This window comes from Eubalaena glacialis, chromosome 4, assembly GCF_028564815.1.
Source record: "Eubalaena glacialis isolate mEubGla1 chromosome 4, mEubGla1.1.hap2.+ XY, whole genome shotgun sequence".
Taxonomy (NCBI): Eukaryota; Metazoa; Chordata; class Mammalia; order Artiodactyla; family Balaenidae; genus Eubalaena; species Eubalaena glacialis.
In genome coordinates, this window is record NC_083719.1 from 44,559,164 (window position 1) to 44,573,268 (window position 14,105).

Below are 14,105 nucleotides of genomic sequence, written 5' to 3' on the forward strand. Positions count from 1 at the left end.
AGTCTGTAGTAGGGTATTCGGGTAGAGATGGGCTGGTGGTGGTCAGAGTGTGTCTGTCAGGGGTTCGCTTATACTACTGTTCATAAGACTGCCCTGGGGAGTTGTTAAAATACAGACTTCTAGGATCCCAACTACTGCTTTCTATGTAACAGGTGGCAGACATCTGATTTTTAAAAGGATTTTTATGGAGTATAGTTGATTTACAATGTTACGTTAGTTTCTGCTGTATAGCAAAGTGAGTCAGTTATATTCATATATCCACTGTTTTTTAGATTCTTTTCCCACGTAGGCCATTACAGAGTATTGAGTAGAGTTTCCTGTGCTATACAGCAGGTCCTTATTAGTTATGTATTTTAATATATAGTAGTGTGTATATGTCAATCTCAGTCTCCCAATTTATCCCTCCTCCCCTTACCCCCTGGTAACCATGTTTGTTTTCTACATCTGTAACTCTATTTCTGTTTGTAGATAAGCTCACTTGTACCCTTTTTTTAGATTCCATGTACAAGCAATATCATATGATATTTGTCTTTCTCTGACTTACTCAGTATGACAATCTCTGGGTCCATCCACGTTGCTGCAAATGGCATTATTTCGTTTTTTTATGACTAATACTCCATTGTATATATGTACCGCATCTTTATCCATTCCTTTGTTGGTGGACATTTAGGTTGCTTCCATGTCCTGGCTACTGTAAATAGTGCTGCAATGAACATTGGGGTGCATGTATCTTTTCGAAGTATGGTTTTCTCCAGATATATGCCCAGGAGTGGGATTGCAGGATCATATGGTAGCTCTATTTTTAGTTTTTTCAGGAACCTCCATACTGTTCTCCTTAGTGGCTGTATCAATTTACATTCCCACCAACAGTGCAGGAGGGTTCTCTTTTCTCCACACCCTCTCCAGCATTTGCTGTTTGTAGATTTTTTGATCCTAGGCATTCTGACCAGTGTGAGGTGATACCTCATTGTATTGATACAGTTTTGATTTGCATTTCTCTCATAATTATGCTGAGCATCTTTTCATGTGCTTTTTAGCCATCTGTAGATATCTGAGTTTTTAAAAATTGAAGTATAGTTGATTTATAATATTGTGTTAGTTTCAGGTGTACAGCAAAGTGACTCAGATAGGTATATATATATTCTTTTTCAGATTCTTTTCCATTATCAGTTATTATAAGATATTGAATATAGTTCCCTGTGCTATACAGTAAATCTTTGTTATCTATTTAATATATAGTAGTGTGTGTCTGTTAATCCCATACTCCCAATTTATCCCTCCACCACCCACCTTTCCCCTTTGCTAACTGTAAATTGGTTTCCTGTCTGTGAGTCTGTTTCTGTTTTGTAAATAAGTCGATTTGTATTATTTTTTTTTAGATTCCACATATAAGTGATATCATATATTATACGAGCTTTGTTCTTTTTCCTCAGGATTGCTTTGGCAATTCTGGGTCTTTTGTGGTTCCATATAAATTTTAGGATCATTTGTTCTAGCTCTGTGAAAAATGTCATGGGTGATTTGATAGGGATCACTTTAAATCTGTAGATTGCTTTGAGTAGTATGATCATTTTAACAATATTAATTCTTCCAATCCAAGAGCATGGGATAGCTTTCCCTTTCTCTGAATCATCTTCAATTTCCTTTATCAATATTTTATAGTTCTCAGTATATAAGCCTTTTACCCCCTTGGTTAGGTTTATTCCTAGGTATTTTATTTTATTTTTTTTAACACAAGACATCTGATTTTTATAACAGACACTCTGGGTAATTTCTGATAAAGGTGGTCTAGGAGCTACGTTTTGAGAAATATTGGCACCAGGTTCCCCAGCAGTCTGTGCCAGTGAGGGTCTTAACCTCTCAGATCATAGGCCTATGAGATCCAGGCATTCTGGGATTTTTCGTTTTAAATTGTCTAATTTAATTCATTAAAGGAGAGACATTTTAGTAATCTTTATGGCCCAGGAGTATTTTGTCAAAGGCACATTCATCTTCCTTTCCTGTTTTGGAACTAAGAGTTTTATTCTTCCAGGAGGTTTAGGGTGTCTTTATCAGCTAGGGATGCCACAACAAAATACCATATGCTGGTGGCTTAAACAACAGACTTTTATTTCTCACAGTTGTGAAGGCCAGGTGCCTGAGATAGGGTGCCAGCATGGTCAGGTTCTGGTGAGAGCTCTCTTCCAGTCTTGCAGACCGCCGTCTTTTACCTCTGCTTTATGGCTGTGTCCTCACGTGGTTGAGAGAGAGGGAGATCTTGTGTTGTCCTCATCTTACAGGAGGACATGCCACTCTCATGACCTCATCTAAACCTAAATACTTCCCAGAAGCCCCACCCCAAATGCCATCACACTGGGAGTTAGGCTTCAACATATGAGTTTTGGGGGAAACATAACAGAGGGGAATTCTGCATCACTGAGAATGGTGCTGGCAGATTACCCAGAGGATTGGCTGAGTAAAGGCAGATGTGGAGGCAGGGCTTAGGGAGAATCAGAGAAGAGAGGAAGGAGAGGGTATGGGAAGAAGCTGACCTCTCCTGGCACCTTCTATATGCAGGCACTGTGCTAGCCATTGTCTAAGTATTGCTTCATGTAATACTCGCTACTGCCCTGTGAGGTAGTGGGGCTATTCCCATTGACCCCAGACGTATGTTTTAATATTCTTTTGCATATATTCAATACTTAATTTAAACAAGAGTCAGAGAAAAGGAATGGCTTTTTTTTTTTAATGTAAAGAAGATAGAATTTATTAGAGGGAAGGGTTGCTGCCAGAACAGCGGGCCGACTTCCTAGCAGTCTGGGAGAGTCAAGCCCGAACATGTGCTATTGATCAGTTTTTATAGCCAGAAAACAAAGGAATGGTCCGAGGTGAAAATATCATTTACTGATTGGTCAAGGCACATATACCTTCCTTCTATAGGGTGGGAGTGGGACAGGGCAGATGCCTCTCCTTATTTGGGGCCGGTCCTGTTGCCCAGGTGGGCGTCACCCAGGTGGGCTCAGGAATTTCATAACCATCGCAACATGTTGGGGAGGGTGATTAAGAGTCCGGTAGGGGATGTAACGCTGAAACTGTTTCAGGAAGGGTCATCCTTTGTCCTTGAAGCACCATTGTCCTTGGAGCACCACATTCCCCCCTCTATTTATAGGGCCAATTCCTGGGCCTATTGAACGTCCCCTGCTCATATCTACCTAACTGCTTAATTCCCTCTCAGGCATTCGGGAACCCCTTTTGCGAGGAGAAGGGGCAGCGAACTCTCTCTGGCTGCTTCCTGCTGAGTGGGGGCGTCATGGGGCCCTGGGTTCCCATTGCCTGCTGTCTGTCAGAGTGTATCTAGGGAGGAGTGCGGGCCCTATAGGAAGTGATGGCGGCTTGTTCAAGGGTTGTACGAGTGTTGTCTGGCTGGTATTCTTGTTGCATCACCATTTGGAGCTTTATTTGTTGTATTCTGGAAGAGACAAACTTAACCAGGAGGTTAAAAATACATGGCCTGAAGGTTGGTCTGGACCTTACCCAACTGGTTGACAAGAAAACAGCAATCCTCCTTTAACATTACACAAGTCCCTCCTTGATTAGCTGTTAGGAGGTCCAGAGCTCTTCTATTTTGTAAAACCACTCCTGCCAGAGAATTTATTTGTTCTTGTAGCATGTTAATTTGAGCTGCTAGGTCGGCAATCTGTTGTGTGAGTTCAGGAGAGAGCTGTCGGGCAGTGGAAATAGAGTTTGAGAGTCCTGCGGAGCCTGTTCCCATCCCGGTTAGGAGGATGGAGGAATGGCGAGTGGGACCAGAGAAGGAGGTCAGGGCTGAATAGGTAGCCCCAGTGTCAATCAGAAAGGTTATAGTAGCCCCTGCCACATCCAGGGTTACCTGGGGCTCCTCCCATCTTATGGGGAACATAGGGGCCTGTAGATTGAGCCCTGGGCACCTTCAGTCATCCGCATGCAGGAGCCCCAGATCTAGAACGCAATCCGGTTCTTGCTCCTGATAGGCAGTTACCACCGACAGGGGCGATTGGCCTTGCTTTGGCCCAGGGGCCGGGACCTGAAATACCTCGAGTGTTGGGTGGCTGTGGTGTTGGCCTCCCCGCTTGAGGGCAGAGGGACAATTCCTCTTCCAGTGGCCCTTTTGGTGACAGTAAGGGCACGGGGTATCGGGTGGTGGGGTGTGGCCATTCCTGAGAGTGTGCCCCTGCTGACCGCACTGGTAGCAGGTCAGTGGTGGTTTCTGAGACGGGAGAGGGGCTCCCGTGGGTCCCTGTTGTGGGAGGGACTGAGCAATGGCAAGAGCCGTATATTGAGTGTGTTTTTTAATTTTTCCTCCTCTCTTAGTTCTTGTCTGTTCCTAGAAGCCTCCTCCCTATTGTTAAGAACCTTGAAGACCGTGTCAAGTAGGACAGAAAATGGGGTCTGTGGCCCTTGCTCTAGTTTCTGTAATTTCTGTCTTATGTCTGGGGATGCCTGGCTTATAAAGTGAACTGCAAGTATAGCCTGACCTTCAGGGGTCTCAGGGTCTAGGTATTTCCTCATAGCCTCTGCTAATCAGGTCTGAGAAAGGGCCAGATTCTCAGAGGGTTCCTGTGTGACTTCTCTGAGTTTATTATAATTGACAGGTTTGATGATTGCCTTTTTCATACCTTCTAATAGACAGGTCATCATGTAATTTCTCCCAGTGAGCCCTCCTGCTGGCCCATTTTCATCTGCCTGTATCTCCATCCTGGGTCTGCCCGTGGGACTGCCTCTGCCCCTGCTCGGTTCTCATTAGGATTTTGGGCATGTGCCTCATCTGTCCAGGACTGAGCCAAGGCCCAGATCCTGGCCTTTTCCTTGTGAGTGCAGTGGGTAGTTAGGACCACGTGAATGTCTTGCCAAGTTAAGTCAAAGGCTATAGTTAGGGCCTGGAATTCCCTGATGAACGTGGGAGGGGTCCTGGCGGAAGGAGCCCAGTTTCCCTTGAATATGAGAGAGATCAGACATGCGGAAGGGGCCATGAACCCTAATAGTACCTAGGTCTCCGTTAGCGACCTCTCGTAGGGGAAGCATATTGGGACTCGATTCAGAGCGTTGGGCCGTTCATGACCGAGTGTGGGGAGGGGAGGAAGATCCGCTTCCGGATACGCAGGTGGGGGTTGGGGAGCAGAAGTCTGGGGAGGAGGCTGGGGAGACCGGGGACAAGGAGCGTCATCCAAGATACCTGGTGGCGGGGCAGATGGGGAGGGACGAGGTGGTGAAGCTGAAGGAGGAGGCGGGGGAGGACGAGGCATTAAAGCGGCGATGGAGAGACACCTGCAGCAGGAGTCCCCGAGGCTCGGATTCTGACTGAGAGCCATGAAGGCCTGGACGGGCCAGACATGCCCGTCCTTTTGGCGTCTGAGTATACCAAACTATCTTTTCAATGGTAATGATCTCCTGATCCATTGGTCTACCATACCTGAAAAGGAATAAAACCTACATTTTATTTATTTTTTATTGAGATACAACTGACACAATATTATATTAGTTTCAGGTGTACAACATAGTGATTTGATATTTGCATATATTGTGACATGATCACCACAATCAGTCTAGTTAATATCTGTCACCATATATAGTTACAGAATCTTTTTTCTTGTGATGAGAACTTTTAAGATCCACTCTCTTCGCAACTTTCAAGTATGCACTACTCCATTGTTAACTGTCGTCACCATGCTGCACATTACTACGTTACACCGTTACATGTTTATTTTATTACCGGACGTTTGTACCTCCTTTTGACCCCCTCCGCCCAAGTGGCCCTCCCCAACCCCCTGCCTCTGGCAACTACCAGTCTGCTCACTGTATCTGTGTGCTGGATGAAGCTTACATTTTAGAACACCCCTGTCAAATCCCATAGACCATGAATCCCAAACTGTTTGGCTGCTGTGCTCTCCTGAGATTGCAGAGCTCATGAATGAAGCAACCCTCACTGGTTTCTTCTCCAGGGGACTCAATATCTCCAGGCTCTGTTTACTGGGAAATGAACCCATTTAGCTTCTAGGGAGAGAAAAGTCCCATGGGCCTAGAGGCTCATTTTTTTTTTTCACCTGGCTCAGCTGGTCTGTGTTAGCTGGATTGAGGAACAGGCTGATTCTGGCCCCTGAGTTCCACAGCTTCCATTTCTAAAAGGGCCACTTCCTTGACACGAGAGCATCCTGGTTACGCCTGCAGAGATATTCCCTGCCCTGTGTCCTTGCAGATGTTTGGAGCTTGATGGTGCTGGGCTCTACTCTATTGGAAGACTGATGTAGTGAATATATTTAAAAATTTTCTGTATATTATGATTTTTGACATCTTAGAAAACCTTTCTGGTGGGGGAGAGACTGCCACTTCTTAGAGACAGCAAGGGCTCAGCTGTGAGTATGCCTTTGATATCCAGAGCCATACCTCTTCTCTCTGGCCCGAACACCCCAGGAGGCAATATTCCTCTGTCTTAATCATCCCAGGGCCAGGTACCAGGCAACTAGGGACCACCCCAATAGCCCAAAGCCTGCAGAAATTTTTCAAACAACTGATCCTAAGCTGTTTCCCCCTGCCTTGCCTTGCCTTTCCCAAGGACACCCCAATAACAGCCATGGCCTAAGTGCTCCCTCCCTCCTGTCTTCTGCCTCCTGACCGTGCTGGTGTTTTTCCGTGTGGTCCTGCGTGGTGTGGCATGCCTTCTCTCTCTAGGGCCTGTGAGTGTAACACATTTTATTTTCCTGAGCTTCTCCTGTGTCTTTTCTCCTGGCTGTACCTCTGAGTATCTCATAAAAGAATATAAAACAGTTGACCCTGGGGCTCGGGGTTAATATACGCCTGGTTGAATCTCTTGGGATAAGGAGAGCAGAGGACTGTATACCCTCTGCTACTTCTCTGCTTGGCATCTCCCCCGGCCCCCAGTCCTATTTTCTGTTTGTACCACGCAGCGTAAGTGATGCGTGTCGTGGCCCCTTTGTAAAGCACTTTCCAATCTTTGGTCATTAGCCACTCCTGCATTTGAGGATCCGGTGACTTCTGTGGTGACAGGAAGTTCATTTACTCCTCTGATAGACTGTGGATTAATAACAAATGGTGGAACTATTGCTTCCTTCCCACCTAATAAATATTCCACGAATAATTGAAGTTTATTGAATTAGTTGGGCCACAAAGGCTGCTTCCTCCCTTGCTGGGAATGCAGCCAGCATTGTGCTTTAAAAGACACGTGCACACGGGCTCACACTGAATAAATTCTCTGGCAGAAAGAAAGCAGAGGAGTTAGGCCGGGAGAAGCAGAAAGCAGCACCAGAGGAAGGAAATAAAAGCTTCAGGAGATTATAAAAAAGGAGCGGTGATATATTCCCCGGGGGAAAGAGATGGTGCTGTTTGTGGCTTTGTACACCCTGTTTCTTTTTGTGATTCAACTGAAAGATGAATAATGTGGGGAGGGAGGGAAAGCTGGCACAAGTCCAGAGCCTGATATCTCGGGGTAGCGATGCTGTCTTTGTCCCTGTCTTCTGAATGCCGACAGGAGTGGCTTCTCCTGCCTCGTGGAGAAACAGAATTAGTTTCTACACGGCCTAGAACGGCTGGGACTGGAGATAAGGTGCAGAGTTTTCCTTTTGTGGCCCAGCGGCATGCGCCTTTCCCATCAGTTCAGCCAACCTGGGTGGGGACACCAGAGATACAAGTGTGAATGTCTGCTCTGTTCTCCATCCACAGAGGCAGACTGCACACAACATTTGTGATCTGCTTCTCACAGGGAGGGGAGGACCATCTTAGAGGCAGTCCTGGTTGCGGGGAGGGAAGGGGGGAGAAGAGGGAGGACTCTGGACAAAGACTATCTGGGTGCAAGTCCTGCCCATTCAGGACCCCAAGTCCTTAAACAAATTCCACTATCTATTTCTTGCCAAGGAGAGTTTTGGGTGCTGAGGATAGAGTGCTGAACAGAGGAACTTTGATTCTAGTGGGGAAGACAGTCTAAGGACAGGTAAAGAGAAAACAAAAGAAGAGCAATTATAATAAAGATTAAAAAGGAAACACAGGGGCTGAGAGAGTCAGATATGGTTCCTGCAGTCAGGGGACTCATGCCCTGGTGGGAGGTGTGTGCACACACACACACACACACACACACACACACATATGTCATGAAAAGCTACGAGGCAAAAATAAACAACGGCCCAGGAGAGGGAAAGAAAGGGGTACATTGGTGGATGAATCTACTTTAGGTGGGTGTAGGTGAGGGTGGGATGGTCTCTAAGGAGGTGACAGCTGAGCTGAGAAAAGGTGAAAAGGCTCTTGCCCCACAACAGTGGGAGGACATTCTGATTCTGGGCAGCAAGAACAGTATCACAAAGGCCTGGAGGAGAGAGAGCTTGGAGCGCAAGAGGAGGTGAATGAAGGAAGCCCAGCATGGCTGAAGTGTGTGAAACAGGATGTCTGAGTCTGGCCTGGAACTGGGTGCCAGGTGGAGGTCTCATCACACCCAGCCGAGTAGGGGATTTTGGAGTCTAAGTGCAGAAGAAGGCATTTTAGGAAGGGAAGTGATATAATACAGTTTATTTTTAGAAGAAGTTTCTGTCAGTTAGTTTTTAACCTCTGCCAAATGGGAATACTGATAATACTGACTTCAGAGGGCTGTGAGAGGAGTAAATGAGATCTGATTATAAAGCACTTAGCTCAGGGTCCAGCACACAGCAAGGTGAAGCATATTGTCATCATTATTACTGTACATGCAAAGCTGGCTTTTGGATACATGCACCCCAGTGTTCATAGCAGCACTATTTGCAATAGCCAAGACATGGAAGCAACCTAAGTGTCCATGGACAGATAAACAGATAAAGAAGATGTGGTATACATGTATAATGGAATATTACTCAGCCATAAAAAAGAATGAAATAATGCCATTTGCAGCAACATGGATGGACCTAGAGATGATCATACTAAGTGAAGTAAGTCAGACAGAGAAAGACAAATACCATATGATATCACTTATATCTGGAATCTAAAAAAATGATACAAATGAACTTATTTAAAAGCAGAAATAGACTTGCAGACATAGAAAGAAAAAAACTTACAGTTACTAAAGGGGAAAGTAGGGGAGTAGAGATAAACTATGAGTTTGGGATTAACAGATACACACTACTATATATAAAATAGATAACCAACAAGGACCTACTGTAGAGCATAGGGAATTAGATTCAGTATCTTGTAATAACCTATACTGGAAAAGAATCTGAAAAAAAAAAAATGTAACTGAATCACTTTGCTGTACTCCAGAGACTAGCACAACATTGTAAATCAGCTATACTGTACTCTAATTTAAAAAAAAGCTGGCTTTTGGAGCCACTAAACTCATCTCATTCTGACCATGGTTGTTTTCATCCAAGCCACTTGGAGCTGCCTGGGGGGACAAGGTGATGTTAGCCTCTGTTTGTCTATATCTGTCTGTCTACCTGCCCATCTACCTATCTCAATCATATATAGATGGAATAGCTAGAGGTAGAGTTAAGATTTTTTTTCAGAACACAAATTTGGATCTGATCTGACACTCAGACAACTGGGCAATAAAGTTCAAAATTCTGGTCTTTCCTGTTTGTAATAATTTTCATCTAGGAGCTATGAAATGTCTACCTTGGTCATAAGAGTGTCGTAAGGCAACCGCAAAATCACTAACTTTAAGCTAAAGCTTTTTGGCTTTCTGGCGAACCCTCAGTGTTGAGTATTCTCTTTCACGCCCCACTCCATTGTCCACTCTGCTCTGTCCTGGGGAGCTGGCTCTATGGGCCACATTCCCACCACCAGCGTGGCATGGGCAAAGGCAGGAGGTTAGAGGGCAGACAGACAGAGGGGTCCGGCTGTTTATTCCTTCTTCTCCTTGCCTGTCCCGCTGCCTAGAAGAAACTGCCTTCCTCTACCAAAGGCCTTAGCCCCTGTTGGAAAGGCCCCCTTCTACACCGTGGGTTTCTCTGGGTTCTGGGTTCCCTCTTTTCTCTTACATCTGTAGGCCCAAAGTTTGTAGTAGTCTCCTGGTTTTGCTAGCCAGAGATGCTTACTGGTTTTCCTTAACCTACTCACACCTTGATAAATAGTATCTTTATGAAATTCTCTTTAATCACCCCTTTTTGCCTACACCATCTATTTTCTGCTGGAACCCTACCCATGTACCCTTTAAGATCAAATATTTTCAAAATGTACCCTTATCATAGAGTACTAACCAATAAAATGTAGTTATATTTAGATATATATCATATTTCAGTGATTCTAAGATGTGCCCCACCTCTCCCACATATGTTTCAGCATCTCCAAAATTAGGATGATTTGCAAGTGGTGGTTTTTACTCTTGCTACCAGTGAGGTAGTGGTTGTTGTTTCCCGTGGATGTGTGAACGTGGTCATTGCTGGTCCCAGAGTCCTCATTTTAAGTGAGTTATGTTCATTGTTGGTACTACTTAGTGCTGTTTAAAATGTTTTCAGAACGTTTACCTTATGATTCAGCTCTGGAATGAAGTAACTGTGTACACAAAGGCACGAAATAGAGCAGCGAGGCATAATTTTTATGTTGTTGAAGCAAATATTCATCTTGGCAGAATGGATACAATTCCATATTTTTAAAGGGTTTTATGGGGTGTAAGAAAGAAAGATCCCATAGCAGCGGGAGTTGTGTTATGCGTGTTACCGAGATGTGTGCAAAAGGATTGCCTAAACAGGACAAGTGATGCAGCTAAGGGCAGGAGGCGTCCCCAAATCCCTTAGAATAAATCAAAGAAATTTTAACAAAGCAAGGAGTTGGTGTCACTGATTGGTGGTGCTTTTTCTTTCTTAGTGGTTCATAAGATAATGGTGTGTCCTACAAATTGCTGACGTCCTAAATTCAGTGAAGTACAGTATTTCCTAGAGTGCCATTTGCGGATCTCCAGTTCATTTATTGACCCCAGTCCTACCTGTCTGGCAAATTTACAGAGAAAAATAAAGGTATAGCATTCATCCCCAGTCTGGCAGAGGATGTGTTCCTCAATTTTCCCCCTCCCAGCCCCTGGTCCAACATACTATAAAGGTTTTGACTTTGAGGCCTGTTAAGGTATGGAACCTCTAGAGGGATCCAAATCTCCCTAAGTAGCCTGGAGTAGAATGGAGAGGAGATTGCTGCCTGGGTGGACAGTTCTCCTTAGCTGAAGTAATTGGACACTTTATTTCCAAGTCTTGGAGGAATAACTGAGAATAGGACTTAAAATGTGATTCCAGGAAGAAATCAGGGTGCAATCAAATACAAGTTTAATGAAGTAGGAACATGTGACCCATGGCATTGTTACTATTTTTCATCAAGCTCCCAATGGCCAAGACCACAGTGTCTCATGGCCCTGCTGGGCAAGCTGGAGGGAATTCCCAACAAGGCAGCTTCTCAGATGTAGGCTATGAATTCATAGCACTTTCTTCAAGAAGAGTTGAAGGCACTTAAACATACCTTTTCCCCCAAATAAAAATAAACATGATCTTTGTATGTATGTGTTTAAAAGGTAATACCCTTTTCAAATACGATCTTTCCAGCGGCTACGTGTTAATGGATAAATGGCTTGAGTGTGGATTGTATTTGTGAAGATGACTTTAGATCTCTGTCCTCAAAATTGAAAAAAAAATCAATGAGTAAAATCTAGAGGCCTGTTAATGAGTCATATACATGAAGATGAAAAACAGAGTCAGAAATGGATGGAGACACTATTGAGGTACATTTATTCTAAAGATAGTTCAGGTGCTGTGCCAGACATCCTCCTTTTGTCACCTGGTTCCTACCACCTCCTCTCTCCCCTCCCCCCATTCTCTCCTTTTCCTCCCCCAACCTGGCTCTGCTCTGAAAAGTTGATCTGTATGGATCACGCAAAGGGTTTCCCTGTCTTCTGGCTTCCAGTTGTGCCTGTTCAACGAGGAGTCCCAGCAGATCAGAGGAGAGGGATGAATGAGGTCCAGCATTCATCCCCCTGGCTCCCTGCTGCTAGGTTGCCTGGATCGCTGTATCCATCCATGAGTCACAACTCTTCCCAAGACATGGCCTCTACACATTCTCTTTGGTAACTTCTTTTTCTCCTCTCTTTAGGCCTGGTTGGTAACACTTTGGCTACTAATAAGCCTCAGGTTACTGCATTGTCCCTGTGGTTCCTCATATACCCACAGCTTTGTAAGTAAATCTTCCTTAGAGTATCTTATTTCAAGTGTGCCATCTGCTTCCCCACAGAACCCTGATGGTTACAGGTCCAGACATTTCTTCTAATCTCAATGGGAGATGTCATCCTTTACAATACTTGAAAGTGAGAAATTGGGATTACTCTGCTTCAGTTCCTCAGCCCTGAATTTCAGGAGATAAATGCAAAGACCCGACAATAATGACCTAATTCCCTGACCTCTTCTGGGTGTCCAGCAGTTTGGATGAGTTCAGAGCATTGATTTTGGGGAGGTTGGAGCTCTAGGACTGGGACAAGGAGGATGATTTATTTGGAAAGTGATGTGTTGGCTTTAGTCTTCATGTGAATAAAATAGTTTAGTGATGATCATTTCCACATCTCTTATTCTTTAGCTCCTCCAACCCTTCTCAGAGTAGCAAAATTATAGATAATTTCCAGGCTGAAAATTAGGGTTAAAAGCTATTTTTTTTTTTCCACAATGGACTTTTGAATAATAATACAAACTTGCTGGATATGGAATTTGGGAAGTTTATCTTTCTAAAGAGGATTACACTTTAACATTTTGTAGTCACAATTGCAAGTGATGTCCAAGAGGGAGTAGGACTGCTGTGGAGAGTTGTTGAGGATGTGTACTGACACCTGTAGGGGGCAACATCCATACATACTATTATGCAGTGCACAACCTGCACAACTGAGTGCAGTGGCCCAAGGAGGGGCCACAATCACCTCCAGCACTGATGTGGCAGAATTCAGGTGAAGTTTAACCATTGCCCTCACTGGGTCTGGCCTCTCTGTATAGCTTATGCCTTAACTTCAATTATCTGAATTTTGCTTTAACTTTAGCTCTCTATATAGTACAGCTAAACATTTCACTTACAATGTTTCAGTGTCGGAGAGCACTCTGTGGTCAATTTAATTTGGAGAGAACCAGGATGAGGAGAAAGAGCACTGGATCTAGTATTTGGGGACCTGGATTCAAACCTTGGCTGGACATTTATGAACAGGTTTCTTTAGGACTCTCAGAACCTCAGGTTTTCTAACTGTAAAACAGGGTTAACTGAGGCTTTTTTTGTAGGTTTCAATGGATAAACAAGATTACATGTTTGAAAGAGCCTGACACACAATAAATGCTTAGTAAATATTGGTTTACTCTTACAAGGCAAAGCTCGTAAAAGTGAAATAGCTTCTTATAATGCTGTTATATTTGAATTTTTAGAAAGGTGAGCCTCTCAGATGCTGGTTTAGAAATGTCTTCATGCAACAAGAACTGTTTGAGAGGCTTAAGAGGGCTGTTTAGTTGGAGTCGAGGCTGGCTGCACATGACATTCAGCTCCAGGGATAGAAGTGTAAAGTCCTTAGATTGTTGAAAAACTGTTCCCTGGTTGGTGCTTTTCTCTTTGACATCTTGAGTTGTTATATCTATTGACAGGGCCGTCTGGTGAAGAGGCATTCCTCTTGTTTGCACAGCCTTCTTTGGTGATTAGAGAGGTCACATAGTTAGAGCTAGATCTTTCTTTCTCCTGATTGGCACACAGCACATGTCTACCTCTGGAATTCATCTCATCTATCGATGCTGGACATTGGGGAGGTGATATTTAGGCCAAATTGTTGTCTTTAAGGCCAACATGTTGGGGCATCCCCAGTGGATAAATGCTCTCAAACCCAAGAGGTGTGAGGTCCAAAAAAATAAGATAAAACTGTTGGATGAGACCCCTATGTATGGTCATCTCCACAATGGACTCTTGTTTGCTGGCTTCCTGCTCTTAGCTCTTCTGGTCACGTCTCTAGGATATTGTTGTACTTGGTGAGGGAATTGAGGAGTGGGAAGTGAAGGATGTTATAAAGTAGAGAAGGATTTGACCTGAAGAGGGCCACCGTTTACTCTGATAATAGATGACTCCTGATTCTCAAAGCCAACCTTTTCTATCTTTTGTGATTCTAGGAGCCAAAACAAACGAGG